Raw genomic sequence first — 21,459 nt, 5'->3', positions numbered from 1 at the left:
CTTTCGCAGTACCGGGGGGCGCAAAGGTGCCCACCGAGTCTCCTTGCTCTCAGGCTTCCGCGCCTGGGATTTTAGGGGTCCCCCACTCGCCGTAGCGGGTAAGACCCGAACTTGCGGAGCAGTCCTTCTCCGGAGCCCGGAGGTAGGACCGCCATTAAGCGCTGGCACCGACCAGAAGTCCATGTGGACATAATCCTTCCCATTGGGACCCCCTTACCAGGGTATCCTGATACTTTCATCCATAGGATAGGGGAAATAAGGTTCCTTCCTGCCCCCCACCCTGATTATAAAAAGGATCCAGCCCAATGCCTTTTTGTGACAAAAAGATGTGACAATTGCTGCAAGGTAGGCAAAAAACCCAGACCGGCCCGACTGGTCTGCAAAGAAAATTCTTCCCTGGCCCCAAATACAGCGACGGATTCACTCCACAGCAAGGACATATGGATGCACTGCTTGCTTACCTTCAGGCAGGGCCAAATATCTACCAGGGTGGTGGATGGAATGCAGGAAGGTGGCACAGCCTGCTTTTGAATTTTGGAGGTGGACCTGAGAAGACAGGTTTACCCAGATCTGTCTCCAAATTCCCATCCTGCTGTCTGGTCTCTAATTGGCCTGTTTAAGGTATGGAAGCCCCATACTCCCCATGGATGGCTGGGCTGATAACGCCAGCCAGCCAACTGCACGAGAGGCTTTCTCTCCTCCCAGCTCACCCAAGGCCATGCCAGGCTGAAACCGCTGCTGTCATTTATCTAAGCAGTCTTTATCTACTGGTTCTGTCCTTGTAGTTCTCTAAGTTACTGATGGAGTCAGACAGTACTGTGGAATAGTTAAGAGGGCATGCTAAAATAAATGGCCGCCTGTGTCCTTTCATTCTACAAACCCCATCTCTGGTGTGTATTCTGCAGCCTCCCAGGGTGTCCAGTGCTTCAGCTAAAGCCTAGGAGATGACATCATGCCATTACTCCTCCCATGGGGCCTCCAGATGAGGAAGCATGGGTAGCTAGGAAGGCAACTCAGTACTGGATCAATTTTTAATGGAAGGCAAAACATACACACCACCCTCAGCCACCTCATCATGATGAAAGTAAGTTCCAAATCCACTGAAATTATAAAGAAATTCTAAAATGCCCTAAGAATGAGGGAGAAAAACAGAAGCTTCTTTCACAGTGGAAGAAAAATTTCAGAAAATGGAAGGCCAGGTTATGGTAAGGCACTAGTGGCACATTCAGTCCTAAGCACTTATATTCTGGCACAATTTTTCTGTAATGTGCTTTATACCATGATCCACAGTAAGCACCTGAATTGGTGTGGTAGCACTGTCTGTTAAAATAATGGGACATATTCAGATAATATGCTTAGTTGTCAGGCTGTTAAAACTGGACCCTGTGTAAGGGCATCAAAGGGATGAGCATGCCTAGCAGGGGGCTTAACACTCCTAATTTTAGGGTTGTAAATTCCACAATAAAAAAGATATAGAAATTCACTAGTCCCATTCACCATAGAAGCTTGAAGAAAACTAAAATTATCATAAAAGTAATACAGCACCACACAGGCTCAAATAACAGCTCCTTTAGTAAGATTTTTTTTTAATGGAAAATGAGTTTGTTTCTGAATGAAAGGAGACCTTACAACTATTTCCCCCAATTAGCTTTAATCAGCCAGAATGAAACACACCCTCCTCTCCAAGGATGCAAAAAATAAAATAAAAAAATAATGATATCAAGAGACAGGGCAGCCAAAAGGAAGTTATAATATAAGGGAGTTATGGATTGCCATTAAATTAACCAGATGCTTTTCTGAATTGCAACAAGATGATTTAAGAAAGATAATAAGCTGAAGAAAAACAGAACTCACTGGGAATATGAAAATGGCATTCCAAATTACCCACAGCTGATGACTAGAGTAAAAGGAACCTGCAGGTAATCACTGAAGATAACAATGTTAGGAACAAGCATTTCTAAATCTTTCCTTTCATAAGCGTTCATCTTCAGCAGGAAACATCTCACAAACAAGACATACACAAGCCAATGCTAGATTGATACTTTACAGGATAATACGAATTCCATTCCAGATTTTGACATGGAAGCACAGGTTCTGAAATGCCAGAAGTATGTTAGAGACCTTCAAAATAGTAAGCAGTTGTCTCCTCTGGAGAACTGGCAGCAGCTAGTGTTTCTTTTATCCCCCTCGTCATGGTTTGCAATGCATTGTCAAGCATGCTGTGAACTGGACAGTGGCCTACTTCCTACTTCCTGCTCAACTAGTGGCTGCCCTGGGAAACCAGGGACCCCAGAACAGAATGGGGATAAACAAGCGCATTGTAAGACTGTGACACTCCCCCAGTGAAGTTTTATTCTCAGCCCATTTTTCCGTGTTGCTGTTTCCAATTCTTCTTAATCTGAGAGTTAAAAAGTGGCATAAAGTATATCTGAAAACTGAACTTGAAAAGCATGCGAGGCATTGCTATTTATCAACATTTTGAAGCTAAGCAGATACACCTGCTGATTCACAGATTGCCTTTTTTTGCTCATCCTTCACCAAATGTTTGAGAATCAAGTAACATGTGCAGTGGCTAAACCCAAAAAATTGGTATCTGCAGCCAGCAACCATATATAAATCCACTGGGTTGAATATAAATTAAGTTAGTTGAACTCTGTCCCCACTGCAATCATGAGACAACTTAGCAATTACTTGATTTTAATGGGAATTAAGTTTAACTAACTTGGTCAGAATCCAAACCAATGCTCAGTTGCTTTTAATATGTTACCAAGCATATTATGAAACTTTGCTATTCATCTGGAAATGATAGGAAGAGTCATATTCTCTACTGAAGTCCAAACCACTACAATTCCCCTACATTTCTCCTTCTAGAGCAGTGTTTCCCAACCTTTTTTTGGGCAAATGCACACTTGTTTCATGAAAAAAATCTCGAGGCACACCACCATTAGAAAATGTTTAAAAAATTAACTCTGTGCCTATATTGACTATATATAAAGTAACTCTCTTTAATAGGAATCAAATAAACACAAAGAAAGTATTTTATAATTACTTTATTATGAAATAGTAAGTAAACAGAAATATGAAAAATTATAAAATACTTTATTCAGTGCGCAACCTGGGCCTGTTTGGCTGAACACAAAGCTGATATTCTGGCTGGAATCGAAGAAAGACACACACGTAGCTCTTCGTCAACAGCTCTCAGTCTCTCTCTGTATTTAGTTTTTATAGCAAATGAAGGAAGAGTAAGCAGGCTGGGGTGGGTTAAGTAAGGGCTGAAAGTGCCTAGATGAAGTGGGGGAAGCTAGAGAGGAGGTACATTCTGACGTTTGAGGATAGACTAGGTTCTTTATGTGAATGATAGGTGAGTTATTTGACAGATCGAACTGAGAGCAAGGTGTGGCTTGTGTAGCTGGGGTGGACATGAATGTTTGGGGTGCAAACCCCAGGCCGGCCAGGTCCGAGGGGGGGCAGGGAGAGACGGGCCTGCCTGCCTCTGCCTGCGCTGTGGTGTGTTTTGCCCCGACCGACGGACGGACCGACCTGCCAGCTGTCTCCGCAGTAGCAGCGCGGACTGGAGCTCCGTCATTCTCCCCGCCGGTGCCCGGGGAGGGGAGTGTGGGGCGGCCGCTGTGGAAGCGACGGAGTGCTCCTCCTCCTCCTCTTGCCGGGCTAGAGCCAGCCGGCTAGCGCTCGCCCCTCCTTGCTCGAGCCGACCCCGCCGCTGGGGGCCTTCCCGTCCTCTCAGCGGCGCCGCCTCGCGTCCCTCGTCCGGGGGTTGGGAGGGGGCTGGGGGGGAGGAAGGGGGCGAGGGGGAGCAGCCGCCGCCGCTCCTGAGGAGATTCTGAGGCGGTGGCGGGCAACGCGTGGCGGAAGAGGAGGGGTCCCGCCAGCCCCGCGTTTCTCTCTCTCTCTCCCTCACGGAAACCTTCCCCTCAGCTTCTGCCGCTTTTCCTCTTCTTTCCCTCTTCCTTTTTTTTTTTTTAAAAAAATGAAAAATCTTTCCTTTCTCTCTTTTCCAGCTCCCCCTCCCCTCTTCACGGAATTTCACTGCACTCGGGCGCCGCGGCGCGCAGGCGCACTGCTCGCTCCTCTTTCCGCGCAGGCGCCTTCTCTCGCTCTTTCGCCTCCTTTTCTTTCTCTCTCGATGGTCCGCCTACAAAGGAGCGAGGGAGGCGCCCGCCATGTTTGGATTTGCATCCAGCAGGAGATGCCGCCGCCGCCCCGCCTCTCGCCGCCCGACTCGCCCGCCTCCCTCCCACGGCACACCAGGCAACGTCTCGCGGAACACTAGTGTGCCGCGGAACACCGGTTGGGAAACACTGTTCTAGAGAAGGGATGGAAGGTGTGGGCAGCACCAAGGAAGCATGGAAAATGTGCCACTAACTAAGGAGTGTGGCTGCTTTTAAATAATATATACATATACAAATCAGTTTGCATCAAAAATCATGAGGCCTTAGCTGGTGCACGCACATCATCCTTTCTGTAGTGCCAAATAAGTCATATATGTTACATGGGGTGATAGATAAAGATATTCCATGCAGAGTTTAGTCTGAGTGCCATTGCCACCGTCATAGAATTGTAGAGTTGGGATGGATCCTTAGGGTCATCTAGTCCAACCCCATGCAATGCAGGAATCTCAACACACAGAAAAAGAGTGCATGCATATAATGAGGAGGAGGAGGAGAATGGTGATGATGATATAGTCTTGAGGGGAAAAGGGACAATATAATCAGCAAATCAAGCACATGGAAATAAGAACAGCAGAAGGGAACTACTGGTGCGTACAGAAAGGCAGCTGTGTTGGTCCTTTGGAATGGGAGTAATTCAGCTCCCATACACCGTAGTGAGGATGGCCGAAGAGTGATTACAGAGGTGGGACTGTAATGTTGCTCTAAAAAAGAAAGGTGCTCCATCAGAGTGTACCATCAGAATGAAAGCATTGTGGCTGTAAGTGTGTGAACTAAGAACTAGGTAATCACCAATTCTGCTCTTACATTATCACCAACTCTTAAGGTGTGCAGCCTCAGAGACTCTGTTGACTTGTTTAAAACATATGACTATTATTTTTCCTTGAGATACCTCAGCTATGGGTATGATCCAGGCATCTGAATGGGGTATAGAGTATGCACATGCCAACTTCAGTCTATCACATCACCTACCCGGCACTTGTAGCTATACAGTCTCATAATTCTGTTATCTTGGTACCAATAGAAATGTCCAACAAGCAAATTATACAGTTGCTGAAATGCTGGATTTGGATGTCAGCAATGAGATCCAGATTCGAATTCTGTCAGCCCCCCCCCAGGGGGAGCTGCCACGGATTGGTCTATTTGAATGGATGGGTTTGGCGGGAACCTGTGAGTCTCTGTGGTGGCCAAGAGGAACGGGTAAGATGGGGTGGCGCGTCCGGGCAAAAGAGGAGGTGCCGCGTCAGGCCGCAACCGCCGCTGACCAGGAGGACGGAAGAGCCATAACCAGCCTTTCAAGTCTTTCAATGTCTTTAAGCTCACAGTCTTTAAACTGTCTTATAGAGTTGTTGTGAAGTAGCATCTAAGATCATTTTTAAAGCTGTGAACAGAGTTGTTGTAATGTGGTTAAGAGAGTGAGCTGTGAAGTAACTACTTCAAAACTCACCTCAGCAACAAACTCACAATTTTGCCTTTGGCAAGCCACTATCTCTTTACCTTAATTCTCCCATCATCTTCAAATAAATACTACCTTACAGAGCACACGGCACCAATGTATTACTGCACACAGAGGCCGTTCCTTGAGTGTCCTGTTCCCACCACTGACATTAGTCTTGAGAGAAGCCAATAAAATACTTTCTCCTAAGCCAAATCAAAGTGTATGGAGTTACAGCTGGAGACAGGAGATTTGCAGAACACGTCAGGGGAACATGATGATTTCTCTGGAATGCAAACGTACCCACAGGCAGAAAAGAGTTGGCACCCCTTTTTATAGAATCATATTTCAAAGATTATTGTAATATGCAATTTGAGCATTCAAAAGGCACTGAGTGTTTATTATTGCTATTATTTAAACAGGAATTTTAATCCTTTTTTTAACCATTTCTAGTGTATGAAGAATTTTACCATTTTTATTTGTCTCTGTGACTTTGTGCCAAAGCTGTGATCTATACAGAATATGATTTTAACAGGAATCTATGAGATCTAGAGGCCACAATTCAGCAAATTCATTTGCATGCACAAACAGATTGCATGTCACACGTGTGTGTGTGTGCACACGCGCGCTTGACACAACACCATTTCTCTTAGTCCCGTGTCTAATATTTAGGGAGCTTTAAAAACACCTTGTTTAATGGATTGAGGTGTGGACGCTATGGTGAAAAATAAGAAACTTCTCCTGACACATAAGCAGACACAGATGTGAGCTTTTGGATTGTGCGCCACACTGGCAAACATTATGGACTCACGAAAACAACACAAGGCTTCTTGTTTATGTAAAAAGGAATCTGTTAACTTAGCTAACTACATTATTTGTCTGCTCAGAAATTTAGGATGCTGTGTAAAACACAACATGGCAGAAAACTCCTGGAATAGAAATGCAGTGCAGATTTCGCTACCAGCGCAGTTATATTATCTTGTATGGCACGTGCACAGTTGCCTAGGCAACCAGTATCCTTCAACCAACTCTATTATTATGGCTATTAGAGGCTTTTAGACTCTCTGGTGTCCAAGCCATCACTCTGAGCTGGTTTGTGTTAATAACCCTCAAATACAGATGCAAGTAGAAAAGCAGAGAGGAGAGGGGAGAAACACTTTTGCAGATCGACACTCAGCATTATAAGCCAGTGGCGGCTTGGGAAATTAAATTCAATCAGCTAGAGGGAAGCAAGTGTTATATAACTATCTTTATTAAGCCAGATAAGTGTAGTGACAGTTCACTGCAGACCTTGAGTTCCTGTGATGAATAACTGTCTGAGTGAATCTAATAGCAGAGCAGGGCTACAGTACTTACTAATTATCTGGAAGAAAAAATCTCATTGCACACCTATTGCAGTGAAAAATTAATTAGCCACCGCTGCAGCTATCAGATTGTATTTTCAGAGAGGTAAATGATGAATATATTCATAAAAGATACAACTAGGAAATGATAGATTTCTACCTTTTTAATGTTATCTCTCAAATTGTGAAAGTGGATGTTGCCATTATTAAATTAAAAATCATTACAAGTCAATCTGTATTTGTCTGGCACAAGCCATCCTTTTAACATTTGCGGAAAGCTTTCCCAGTCAGTAAGTGCCCTTATCCTTCTGTTATATCTAAGCATCCACACATCAAAGCACTACAACAAACTCATTATGCACCATATGGATCAACAGAGAATTTCCTTTAGCCACCAACTAGGGAATTTCAAGCAGAAAATAAATAGTGCAATTTATTTTTTTAAAAGCACCCGTTGACAAATCATCCAGTGGTTTCTGAACTAGATTTATCCTCGTACTTGCAAGTGCACTCAGTGTTATGGGGAAGGCAGAATGATGGATGTTTTATAAGGAAAACAATTTTTGTACACTAAACAGGATTTAGGAACTAACAGCCCACTCCTGGTGCTTTGTGGTACAATAAAAGCTTGCACAGCAGCAGCAGCAGCTGCCATTCTGAGCACCACCTTGTGCAGTTCAGCCTACTCAGTAAGCCTTAAGGATGGGGCTCAGAACTAACAGCATCCCCCCCGTCCTCTCTAATTTTCCCCAACCTTGAAGAAAGCCCCCCTGCACAGTGCTTCTTTGCTGTGCAAGGGTTTGTGTGGCACTCCTATGCTGTGTAAGGTGCTAGACAAGCTTGGAGTAGATTAATGGCTCACAGTAAGTGTTGGTGGCCATGGCTGAACCCAATGTTGTAGTGACATTGGGTCCAAACACCCCTTTTAACCTTTTTTGAAAACATGATTTTGGAATACTTTTCAAGGCCACCACCCTCAATCCATTATGGAATTCAATAAGGCTGACAACAACATGCCGTTGCATGTTGCAAAATCTCTGCCTCTTCTCTCGGAGAGGTGGGGGAAGGTGGATAATGTCTTGGAGGAGCTAATTGCATTGTGAAATAACCGTCTAGGATGTGGATGACTGAGACGGGAAGAGGTATGTTAGAATTTCCCCATACTGTGTTTTGGCAACAGCAAATCCAGCAGCAGTGCCCGATATTAAAAATGCCTGAGCCATTTCTTTGTGATAGCACTCTTGCTGGTATGCAGCTACTGGTAGGCTCCATGGCATTCTCACAGTTATCCAGTGAAATGCTGCCACAGTATGGACAGGAAAGAATCAAGTGAGAGGTGGGGTGGAACCAAAAAGTATTATATTATCCCTTGAACATTTAACATTTAAAAATTGTCAGTAAATGTATAAAATTCAAAATGTCACATTTCAAATGTCTATTTCCAGAACATACCTAAGCTGCTATAGTATGGGTACTCTGGTACTTCAACTCTACTTTAACTGCATATCCATTTCCCTAGACGTAAGCCTCACTGAACTCAGCAGGTAGGACAAGGAGCTAAGCTGACCCAAGCTAGCTCTTGCTTTCACATGACGGCACTGGGTCCAACTGTTATCCCAATTCCATTACAGCATGACCAGCAAGACAACTGATGTGTCCCCACTGCTGTTAAGAATCCCACTGCCTAGTCGGGTTGTGGATTGCATACTTAGCATAGAGCCATTGAAATAGACGGTTCGGGTTAGTTATTATAACTTAAGTCATTTCACTAGGTCTTCTTTAACTGTTACTAAGTCTGGATCCAACCCACTCGAATTTATGTGTATTGGATTATCCTATGAAGCATACACAGTTCCAAAGCACCAGTGTTTTGCCCTTGAATCCAGTAGGCCCTGCGTAGCCTCAGAAACAATGGAGATAAAATTCAGAGTGGCCATACAAAGGTAGATTCATCAAAGAGTATCAGCTGTTGTAACTGCTATGAATGGGTTACAAACTCATCCTCAGGGCTGCTTCATCTGATACAGCTGCTATATAAAGGCAGCAGTTCAAACAACATGCCGTGAACTTGCTCAACTTGTTCTAATTCTTATACATCCACAACCCCAAAGAACTTCTGTCCCTATGCTGTGAAAAAAATGTGTTGCTGATAAGGTTTGGCAGTCACAGCCATATTGTGTAAAGAAGCCCTCAAGTTTCACATTTTATATGCTTATGCCATGTTCGCAGTAATTGCATATGTGATATTTATTTCAAATCAACAACCATGTGCAAACGTAATTTGTACTATTTCTCAAATTATTAAAATGTTAGTGTAACATGCTCTGCAACCATCCTCAATTTCTGGTACCTCTCTCTAGTCCCCTTAACCATTTTGTCTCAATTTTGCCTTTTGGGGGAGATGTTGGGGATACCTTTTAAAAATGTCGTTGATGTGCATATACACAGCGGCGTAGCGTGGGTTGTCAGCACCCGGGGCAAGGCAAGTAATTTGCGCCCCCTAACCCATGGATTTGTGCCCCCTAACCTGTGGATTTGCGCCCCCTAACCTGTGGATTTGCCCTAACCCCAGATGTTGCACCCTCTGCACCCCCCACGCTACGCCACTGCATATACATGCATTAAGAGTTTCTCAGGTTTCAGCCCTGCTTTGCCACATATCTGGGGAAATTACATCTGGGGAGAGGGTGAAATGAATATACGATGCCCCATGCAACAGAATGAAGTGGGAAGATGGCCAGTACCGCTTCAGAGGGTGGGAGGGGGATTACCTTTTTTTTATATAAAAAAAATTGACAATAAAGAAACAAAGGGTGGGATTCACCTAATGATTCCTGTCAGCACAAGCACTCTGTGACGGCTTCCACTTGCACAACAAATTGGCTCTGTGGGGGGTTGAAAGAACCCTAGTACAGTACATGGGAGGAGAAGGGGAATTGTTTTCTCTGGCAAACTGCAATGTGTGATGCTGAATTCGACCCAAAAGCTTCTTGTAAGCAGAAACAAGAATAGCAGGCAGAGAGTTGGGCTCTGTAGACTTTCTTCTGGTATGCTAGTTCTTTTCTCGCAGCAAATGTTTATGTAGGGGAGGACATTTGAAAATTCTACATTCCAACTACTTCCTGGAGTAACATGGTGATTTAGAATTCTGTCACCTCATTCTTACGTGTGTAGAGCAGTCTAAAAGTACGTGAACTGCCATTCTGTTGTTCTCCTTCTAATGGCTACTCTGATAGTAAAGGGAAAGTGTTATGACCAGGTTAGTAAAATACCTCCTTCGGGAGCTTGTGGGGGATAGATAAATACAGTATATAGTTGATGGGGGAAAGCCTTCAGTATGGAGGAGAGGGCTGCCATAGGCAGTGATCCTTGGTGTGAGAATGGGACAGTGGGTCATATCAGTGTCCATGTTTTCATCCGTGAAATGCTGAATGTCATGGCACTCTTGAGCACAACTGACTAAATGGAATGCATTTTAAGCACCAAGTGGATCAAGTGGAGGTTGTTTTCTGAAAATGTGGATCTTACTTCTTATCTCGCATGAACTTAAGTGTACTGAGTTATTTAAAAATAGAAGCAGTAAGTCACTTCAGATTTTGACCCTGTTTTTCAACATTGTATCTTGCCAAGCTTGTCTCTCTGTTTAAATCAATGTATCAAGAACTAGGCCTCATGAACATTCGGATACACATGTCCTTGATCTTTATGTGAAAGAACAGAGAAGAAGAGAGAATGTGAAAGGGAAAATCCAGTTGCTCTACACAAGGGAAGGCTTTGAGCCTCTCTCTTTTTGTCCCTGTTCCCAGTTGAGGCTGAGAATCCCGCTAAGGATCTTGAAGAAATGGCAACACCTCCACTTCCTTTGTCTGCCAAACCAATCAGATTAAGTGGGCACCTGAACAAAGGAGAATTAATTTGTATTCCTAGAAAGAACACAGAGGAAAGAACATCATAGATTGTGAAGCACCTTTTAGGGGGGGGGGGGGATAGCATCTGGTTCAAATCCAGTTCCTTCTCAGTAGTGTGTTCTTTGTAACGCTGAACCATTTGAAAAGAACCCATTAAATGTATCAGCCTTGAAGACAAAGAGGGAATGTTTTTACTATTTACATTTCTTTTTGAATATATAACTCTTTGTCGTTCATTTTGATGATGATTTTAATTTACCACAGTGTCAGGGTGTACAATGGGAGCCCTCCACTGTGCATTATGAACAGAACACAGGAAAATGCAGATACTTATTTATAACAACGGGAAAACAACAATTATTCACTTGTGAGCAACTGGAAAGGAGGAATGCACAATATTATAAAAAATGCATACTTGCCCATTGTTCTTCCAGTATCTCAAACCATTTATATAATTTAAAGTTCATTTGGTACTAGTCTCTTCAGCAAAGCAAACCTCATGACCATTTCAACATATTGAAGCAACATCTATCTTTTGATGATATTTACATAATACATGGATAAATGGTTGTTGTGTTTTATCCACTTCTTCCCCACACAACACTGTAACAATATTATTGTTATCTATTTAATAGTTACTTGTTACCTAAAAGTCTCCAAGCAATTTACATGTAAAAAAATAGACATAAATATAATATACCATATACAACATAAAAAAGCACACATCGTCCCCATAACAGCAATAGGAAACTTTCACAACACACTAACAATGATACAAACTCCACTCTTTTGTCTTTCAAAAGCCTGGGAAGGTAGTAGGCAGCCCAAGCTCTGAAGAGCATTTCACAGAGAGGACCACAATGGAAAAGACCCTCTCCCTTGTCATCACCCTCCAAGCCTCATTCAGAGGAGCAGCAGAGTCTCAAATGCCAATCTAAGGATCTGGATAGATTCCTATTGGAAGAGGCATCCCATAAGATACTGGGGTCCTGAGCTATCCAGGACTTTGAACTGGGCTCAGAAGAACAGGGGCAGCCTGTGTAACGGGAACAGAATTGGTGATCTATTTGTCTCAAACCTGTCAACAGCTGGGCAGCTGCTTTCCGCATTAATTAAAGTTCCCAACCTGTTTTCAAAGGCAGCTGGGTAAAGTGCATTGCCATAGTTCAGTCCTGAGGTTTCCAGAGCATAGGTTAGAGTAGCCAAGTTATCCCAGTCCAGATAGGGTTGTAGTTGGGCCACCAACTGCTGGAAAGCACTCTGTACTACTGATGTCGTCTCTGCCTCACGTGACAGTAGTGGATCCAGAAGAATATGGTGTCACCCAAAAATATCTCAAAATGACTTAAAGAACTCAGGAGAAGCAGAAATGTTAGAGAGTGTCCCTTTGCTATATAAACCCATCAAAATACCAATTCAAGGATGTTCTGAGTAAAAACATTTTATTCTCAGCCTCACTTGATGGGCAAGGAAAGACGATAAAGTAAACTGGTGGCAAAATAGCATTCAATCAAATGGAGACTATTCTGGTAATAAAAACAACAATATCTACTCATTACATGCTTGTTTGCAAGTTGTGTCGAAAGAAAATTGAGTTGGTGTATTATAATTGAAAAAATGATGGACTAGCAAGGAAGTCACTGCATACTTGTGACTGCTTTAAAATATGCTCCTCAATCAGTTCTTATATTTCAGCATTAAAATTGCAATAGACTTCTGTGATTTCACAAACTAGCAACTTCGCATTATTATCAACTGAAAAAACATGGAACAGATACACCAATCCTGCTACATTTTCATTTGAAAAGACTACGAAGAAGACATTAGCATTGCCAGAGCAAAAACATACTGGCCACTTTAAAGGGAAAACTCATGTTTTTTCTCCTCTTTAAAATATTCTATTACATATAAATACACATATTATAAAACACTTTTATACATTTATCCTTTTTATTATAAAAATTAAATATAAAGAGAATAGAGTTATAAATGGCATGTTTGAATTTCTATAAGAATGAATTTCAAGTCCTTTTGAGTTTTATTTTCTCTATTTTTTAGTTTTTCTATTTTTACAGCTGTAGAGATAATGAAAATACATTAAGAAAACTTAGTTTGGACTAAAATTATGAAACTGTTAGTGAAAGTAAAATTCAGCTGCAAAGCTGAAAAATGCATTTGTCAATAAAAGCGACAAAGGTATATAGTGTTTCATGTTCATTCTACATATGAATGGAGGCCTTCTCAGCATCTTAAATTGCTAAGGAAAACAAAAATATTTCTCTCAACAGATACTGCCAGTAGAGTTGTCCGAGGAAATAATGCACCATATCTGTTCTCAACAGTGTTGGTGCATATTGAACACCAGCACTTCCCTTCATATCAAAAGCTGGTAATTAAAATCAAAAAGTATCAAGAGGAAAGACCATACCTTAATAAAGAAAAATGTTATTTTACAATATCCAACTGATTTCAGTGGGAAGGACATTAAAGTATGCGTACTTCAGTTTTTTACTCCAAAGTAATACAATTAAGTTCAACAGAACATGCTCCCCATTAAGAGATTATAAGTTTGTAGTATAATCAAGCATGTAGCATAAAAATGAATGTCTATAGTTTATCCTTAAATTTAGTATTTCCAAAATACCCTCAACCTGATGCCATTACTCTGCAGAGTAGCTTCTGACAGCTCTTGGTCCCCATGGTTTGTTGCAGTATATAGACCCCCCCCCCGTCTACTTATAAATATATTTGCATTCATGTTAAATTAGTGGCCCATAAAAGTAAGTATTAAAACTCCATTAACTTTAATTAACCTTATGTTTGACGTACATATATTTAAAAAGGAAATTAACATGACATTAGTTAATAGTATGGAGCTGAAATTTACTATACTAACTCAAGGCATTCCTGGCTCTGGATACAACTTTACTTGTAGCCATTATATACTTTTGCTTCTGATTTCCAATGAAATAAATGCTTATTTGATTTATCAAGACTTTAAAAACACCTAACACTTTGAAACTGCAAGTTTTCATTTAAATTCAATCAACAGAAAAGCAATAGATCATAAATAGCTTGGAATTATTTACCCAATGCAATGAATTCTGATATAATAAGCATTTCCCTAGATGTCAGGTGACCTATTAACTTATTTTAGTTGTATTTTGACATTCAGCCTACTCAACTAGCCTGAAATTAGATTCGTTTTATCTCTTGCTTTCGTAATTGTATGGCAGAAGCATACATTTAAGACGGTTTGGACATCCCCCCCCCCCGTATCTACTGATACAGGTTGTATTCTTTTGGCTAAAAAAGTTGTAGCAAGTTTTGCATGTATGCCTTCCTTAGAATATTGAAAGGTTTATATAATATAATAGCAGTGTGTCTTGTCTCCCATCATTAGATCACTACAGTGCCACAAGATATTATTACCTCATCTTTTGGCTTCTTAAATCATGGCTACAACTGACCTTGTCTTTCCAAAATGAATTCTGTCACAATAATGACTTTTTCATTGTCATTCTTCAAGCAGTCATTGCCAGGTCAAGAAGCCACAACTGAATTAATGCTTATTAATCAGGCTCAGAATTACTCTCACCATACTAGGGATTCTAAAATTCAACCAGATATGCCTATGTGACTGAGGAATAACTAACTATAGCAATATCATTGGTGCTTGCCTAAAATTCACCAGAAGGCCCAGAACTCAAATTCACATTTTGCCTTCAACTTGCATTTTCATAATGCATTATGCAGACAAGAGCCAGAAAATTATACCACTTATTAAATTCAATAACTGAACAAAAAAATAACTCCAAGGAAAAAATATTAAATGAGCATTTGAATTAAATATTTAATTCAATATTTAAGAGATTTTTTCCATGAAGAATTATGTTTTAGAGTATATATGATGGCATACAAATTTTAGCTCCAGAGGGGCTTTAATATTACTATACTAAGAATTTACTATGTGGAACTTGTCAGTGTTTACATGTATAGGGTCAAGCATGTATCACTATTACCCATTGCTTGTTAAGCGTGCCTGTTAAATTCTCCTAGATTATAACAATTACAGATTGAGGAACCTACTAACATTTACAAGAGACAACGCTCTCAGTTCAGCTGACTATCTCTTCTGTAAATCTCCACAGGGTTCAAATTATTGGCTTCAATTAAAATGTTGCGTCAACAAACCATGCCATTTATCAGATTTAAAGAATGCAAAATATTGACCCTAACCTTGATCTTATTGGATGTGAACACCAATCCTCCTTTCTGCAAATGGTGCTTGTACCAATTTTATGCCATCTGAGTTTTCTGTCTCTAAATGAATGAATCAAATAAAATTTAAAAAGTCTTATCTATTTACCATACGAAAATATTCACAAGCTTTAATGATCACACCTTCAAACCATTTTAATTCTCTAATATTATTAATGTTCATAGCTGAATAATTATCATTACTAAAATAGCCTGGGGGGGAAAAGTATTTTGCTTTTCTATGATTTTGAGGGATTCCTCTAAACAAACAAGGTCTGCTAAGACATAAAATGATTTAAATGCTGATCTGTGTTAAAATAGTCATCTATCTGGAAGACGTATCTCAAAAAATACTGTGAAGCTATTGGCTTATCATTCCGTTCTGAAATACAATGACCTTTTGCTACCAATTCGACTCAAAGGAAAATGTCGTACAAAAATAGGTTCATATTTCAGAATTGCTTTGTGCAATGCGTAGTGCTTTGAATCTGGGTGCTAGGTTGTCATCCTGTTTCAGTGTAAATGCATAGCCCTCTTCAACACAAGTTCCAGTGAAGTGAACTGAGGTGATGTTGCAGAGAGCATCGAGAGCAGAGCCTAAGAACATGTCTGTACTAGTTGTTTATAGTGTGTCAGTTCCAATTTAAGATGTCTTTAACTTGCATCTAATCTGCTATCTTTGTGCATACAACATCAAATGATCATTGGAGACGTCATGTGTTTCAATGATCTCTGCTAAAAATGACTGAACTGAAAAGAGGCCTATGTGTATTACTTTAGTAAAAACCTATTTATTGGTCACTGTGACCATTGCCTGTGGGAGGAGTCTATAGTACACCCTCCTCATTATTCTCTCTCTCATAGACCCCTCCTTCTCATATACCCTCCTTGGGTTCAAAAGGTAATATTTACATTACAATCATTGTCTACACATTATGCTTATTTTGGTAAATGAACTCCTGATAATCTTCTGTTTTGCTGTACAACAGAATCCTCATAAAGTATGAAAATTTAAATTAAAACAGGAAAGTTCAAATGGAGAATTGCAAAAACCAAATCAGTCCCAGGCATGTCATAGACAGGCCAGAATAGAGTCTACCGCCACAATATAATTTTCTAATGAGCCTTTAAAATTTCTCTCTTACGTACTTTGAGTCTCCTTCCTTTCTCTTTCCATTCCAGAATAATCCCACATTTGCTGATACTGTTTCAATATGGAAGGATCAGATCAACAGCTACCATGCATTGTAAGCTCTGCAAATTAATATTGCATCCGTAAAATAAGGCTCATTTTAATTCTCCCATAATATAACACTTAAAATGTTATCATCACCCAGCACTAGTTTTTACTAAAATCTACACCCAAGAAAGCAAAATGGGTTAAGGCCACAGCCTAAAATATTATTAACATTATTTTTGAAATTATAGATGTCATAATAGACAACTGATGTAACATCTCTTGTAATTTTATATTATTTATAATTGTAATTGGATGTTAATTCAGCTCACCATTCAACCTTTCTGAAGACTATATATCATTTTTGTAAACTAATTTAGCTTTGTCAATAAGAAAATGAGTCATCTCCTGTTAGCCTAGGTGCGCTAACAAGATCAAGAATGAATTGCTTACCATTTGTGAAAACTACCAGTTTAAAATAATTTATTGAAAAATAGGTTCAAAATGTAACGAGAATGCCCAATGCATTCATACCTCTTTCAATTAGAGCTTAAAATTCATTCTCCGAAAGCCATATCTACAGCACGCACACAGGCACACACACATAGGGGGACGATCATGCAGTTTTCTGTCCGTTTAAATCCCATTGTGTCTTTTATTCTTAAATGTAGGAATGTACACATTTATTTACATATTAGGTTGATTTTTTTTACTTGAAATTTAGCACTACAGGACAGGCAGTCCCTGCAAGGAATGAGTAATTTTAAGGGGATGGGGCATATACTTCAGAACCCATTATTGTCCTATTTTGATGATCAATCAAGTGGAAGAATGTGATGACATCATATGCTTTAAGATTAGTAATTCATTGCCTCTAGCTATCAGAAGCCACCCAATAAGAATAAAAGAAAGCCAGGGGAAAAGGTTCTGTTCTTATTAACTTTATGGTAAAGATTTCTTTCAGATCTTTTGTCTTTTCCCGGTCTTTGAAGACATACCATGGTCTTATTCAAAATTTTCAATGAATATCTCATTGAAGTTTATTATGCAGTTGCAGATATTTGTTTTGTATGTCATTTCAATCCAAAGGCATGTTACTTTGCTGTCTATGATAAAATCAGCAATAGATTTATTTGCCCTAAACTAATCTTCTAAACTGTTTTGGTTGTGATTCCCATCAACAGTATGCTTGAATCCAGAAGTCAGTATTATTTAAGCACCAATCTGTGCTCAGGATCATATTTTCATTCACATATGAGCTCTGTACTGGAAATTAGCCTTATAAAATTAATGAGCTATTAGCACGATCAATCTACAGTTAAGCAGTTTTAAGATCCATTCATTAAAAGTATGCCTTCCTAAATCTCTGCCACTGAAATAAGTGGAATTCAAAAGTGCTCAACTCTGGCTAGATCAATATTGGTCTCTAGACAGCTATATACTCTCATATAAAATACTCCCAAACCATATTGCAATTGACTCTTGCAACAGCAAAATTTAAAGATATATTTCCCTAAAGAAAACTGATCTGTGCATGGAAAAGAAGTTTGTCATATTGTATCTGGTAGCTATTTCTGGACATAAATTGCATAGATTGTATGCCCGCAATCTATTCCTGACCTGGTTTCCTTTAAAGTTTGCTTGCATCTTATGAGGATGTTTAAATAAATTTCACTGCAGCAGAGCAAATATGTAAAGTGAACAGAAATTATACCTTCTTAACTACAATATGAACTGGTTTATAAATGCTTTATATATTTATTTTATCATTCAGAATTCTAATTCTGCATCAAACTTCAACCATGTTGGTTTGAAACATCTCAATTATTTGAAAAAGTTATTTTTAAATTTCACATCATCCCATTTAAGCCTTCATTGGTGAAGATGACATGGACTGCTGTAATGAAAAATTATCAGAAAAGATTGGAATAAAGGTCTCTGTACCCCCTATAACATTTGTTACGTTGGTAATATATGTGATGCTTCACCTATTGGCAATACAATCCTGTACATGTCTACTGAGAGGCAAGTTCCACTGTCCTTTCACTGTTGAAATTGAAATTAGTTGCTTATTTCAATTAGACATTACATAAAAGCAAAGGTTGTTAATGTAAGTTCTAAATTTGACTGTTTTTATTCAATTCTATTTGAAATTTCCATTTATTTTGGAAGACTGGCAACATCAATGGGAAAAAATAATGAATATATTCCACTGAACGAAAGAAGCATATACCACTCCATTTACAAATGCAATGCAACATCCATTATTGTTTCACTGGTAATTTCTGAATCAACGCATAAAACGTTTTAACATTCCTGACATTCCATTTAAGAAAAACATTTATGCCACTGGTAATTACATTTTCATTGACTTCTTATCTCATTCTTCTGTCCCAAATTCAAACAGAAATAATGTGGAGCTGTCTGAATCATTGCCAGATGTTTATAATGATTTATTGACTAGGTTCATTAAAATGCATTTATCAACTCATTTGAATATAAATTTAATGGTTCCAGTTGACGCTGCCATTTTATTAATGTTGCTTTTATCTGCCCAGACTGGCTACTTCAACAGAACAGAAAGGTTTCAATCTAAATGTTTTTAAAAATGCTTTATTTAGTTGCAATGCACTGCAATTCTTTGCATGTTTACTCACTGAACTCTCACTGAATTTAATTAGATAGGTAGCCCCAACTAAGCATGGGACTATTGAATAAATGCAGCCTATACGAAAAGGGGGAAATGCAGTACATCAGTTCCGCTGAGGGGCTTGTATGTTTATGTCCAGAGAGTTCTGCAATTCAGTAATCTACAGGTAAATTTAGGTTAGGCTGGAGTTCAGTACCTTAAAGAACTCTGCCTCTAGGGATAAGTTGGGAACAAGAATGACTCTGCTGACATTAGGTAAATGCCTGCTCAGTGACCTTCATTACCAAAGCTCTTGGCTTTCAGGAGCATCTCAAGCATTCTGTGTCACTGCTGATATCACTGTGCAGAAGGCAACATGACAGGGTGCAAATGAGAAGCAAACACAAAGTGGCCAACAATCAGCACAGAGAAAAGGCAAATCTTTGGGCACAGCTGGCAACACAATATTGTCTCAGTGTGTGTCTGATAATTTTTATACTAGGGCAAGCACAAGAATATAAGAGTTTTGCATGCTAAGAAAACCTAATTTTGTTTAAACTTAAGACATAGTCATCAAAATGGTATTTGATGAAGGGTTATGCCAGATCCAATTATATTTTGAAAAGGCTGGCTCCATCTATAGTACAATTCCTTAGATTCTACTCCAGAGTGTGCTCCATTCAGTTCCATAGGGCTTACTATCTGGACAATGTGTATAGGATTGCAGACATGGTTTACAACAGTCTTACTACGCTTTAACAGCCTACACTTGGGTACCTGTGCATATTATCCACCTTCTTCACATTATATAGCCTCTTGTATTAATCAGGCTTTTCCATCTGCTCAAACTATACAAATGTGAATGTTTCATGCAAGACTTTTTAAAAAAAACACACACACAACCTCAAACATCGTTTTGTTGCTGTTTCAGAAAGCTCTATGTACACAGTATCAAACTGTGCCAGTAGACACCAATGGTTATTTCACCACACACATTTCCACAACGTGGAATTGTGGCATCTAGTTCAGTTTACATCATTAAGTTCAGAACTGTGAGCTGCTGAGATAGTCTTTGCACACTAAAGCACAGCACAGTGTATCTGTCCTGGACAGGTAGATTCCACAGGTAGAAAGACGGCGACCTAGATAAAACAAAAATATGGGTGGGCAGCAAAACGCTTGCTTCCGTTTGGACGAAAGTGTCCACAGCAGCGCGCCTGGGTTTACCTGCCCATCCTTTCGAGGCGCCAAAGACGCGCACCATCAACGCAAACCAAATCATTAGTATTCTCCACCCCCTCTGTGGAAAATTAGAAACGGTGTGGATGGGGAGGGGGCAATGCAAAATAGTGACCACGGCAGAACCACCCTTTCCAAAACATGGTCCAGAGCACACTAAACAGAGGATTCCAGATCAGAATCACCATTTGGCGCCCAATCCAGCCCCTCTGCTTCCTCTCATTCCACCCTGACCACTGACATCCCAGGCTGGACTCTCATCTCCCCAAGCCTCCGAGCAACTCCCATAGCGGTCCCTTCGGCTCCGTGTCCTCCTTTCCTTGTCGCCTTGTCCCGCTAGCAGCGTTTCCCTTTGGCTCTTCGGAGCCTCCCCCCTCCTCCCTTGCCCGCCAAAGAGCCTTTCTTCTTCGCTGTCTTGCTTCAGACAACCTCCCGCTTTGCCCCTTCTTCTGCTGCTGCTGCTTCTTCTTCTCCCCCAGCCTCGCGTTCCTCCTGGCGCCCGACCTACCTGCTGGAGCCGAGGGGACGCGCTCGCTGCCTCCACACGCGCTCCGTCCGAGCCAGCCCGCGCTGCTCTCCCCGCGCGGTGTGAATGCTCATTTAAAGCTCGGCGCCCGCTGCTCAGTGGCTGCTGCTCCGCTGTAGTCTCCCGGCTCTGGCTTCTTCCTTTCTCCCCTCACAACACAAAGGCGCTCGCGAGCCCGCTCCGAGGAGCCCGGCGAAGCGGCCCCGCCCCCGCCAGAAGAGACCCGCACCTGCCGCCGGGCGGCTCCGTACCCCCCACTCCGCCTCTCCCGCCAAAGTAGCCAAAGCCCGCCCCGCGCCGGGGTAAAGTTAAGGCGCAGCCGAGCCCGCCGCGTCCAGCCGCCGAGAGAGAGCTGGGCGGCGCTAGCGGGGCTGGTGGTGCTGCTGACCCTGGTCGGGGAGGCGGCGTGGGAAGTCTGGCACGCGGCGCTTGGCTGAGGACCTGCCCCGGCCGCCCCTCCTCTTTCTGAGGCAGCTTCCTGTGCAGCCAGGCGACGCCAATGACAAGGAGTCTTTTAGGCGGGAGAGAAGGTTGGCCATGAGTCAACCTGAGAGAAGGGACTCCTAGGCCTATTAGGTTCGCCAATTGCGCCCTAAAAATATGCTTTGGCTAGAATGCTTCTCCAGCTAGGGCAGCTCACCTCACAGTGCTACCAAGAAAGAGGTGAGGCAGTGGGTAGACATCAACTGATTTCCTGCTGTTTCTCTGGGTAGCTTGGAGAGAAAGTTGGGCCTGGCTAACATGGACTCCAGCTT

General features: G+C 41.2%; 1 protein-coding gene across 3 annotated transcripts in view; it reads right to left on the bottom strand.

Moving 5' to 3' along the window:
- Positions 1 to 21,148, bottom strand: part of SLC6A1 (solute carrier family 6 member 1) — an 85,412-nt gene extending 64,264 nt beyond the window's left edge. Inside the window, exons 1-2 of one of the 3 annotated variants that reach the window (XM_077924828.1) lie at positions 20,687 to 21,148; positions 16,283 to 16,387 (exon numbers count right to left, since the gene is read on the bottom strand). The gene's annotated coding sequence lies outside the window, so the exon portion shown is untranslated. Of the gene's footprint in view, positions 1 to 15,112; positions 15,169 to 16,282; positions 16,388 to 20,686 lie in introns of those variants that run through there. The other 2 variants (XM_028718881.2, XM_077924829.1) reach the window with 2 other exon arrangements.
- Between the last annotated feature and the right edge of the window lie 311 nt (positions 21,149 to 21,459).

This window comes from Podarcis muralis, chromosome 2 (assembly GCF_964188315.1).
Source record: "Podarcis muralis chromosome 2, rPodMur119.hap1.1, whole genome shotgun sequence".
NCBI classification, from domain to species: domain Eukaryota; kingdom Metazoa; phylum Chordata; class Lepidosauria; order Squamata; family Lacertidae; genus Podarcis; species Podarcis muralis.
This window is presented reverse-complemented; position numbering and strand designations above follow the sequence as displayed.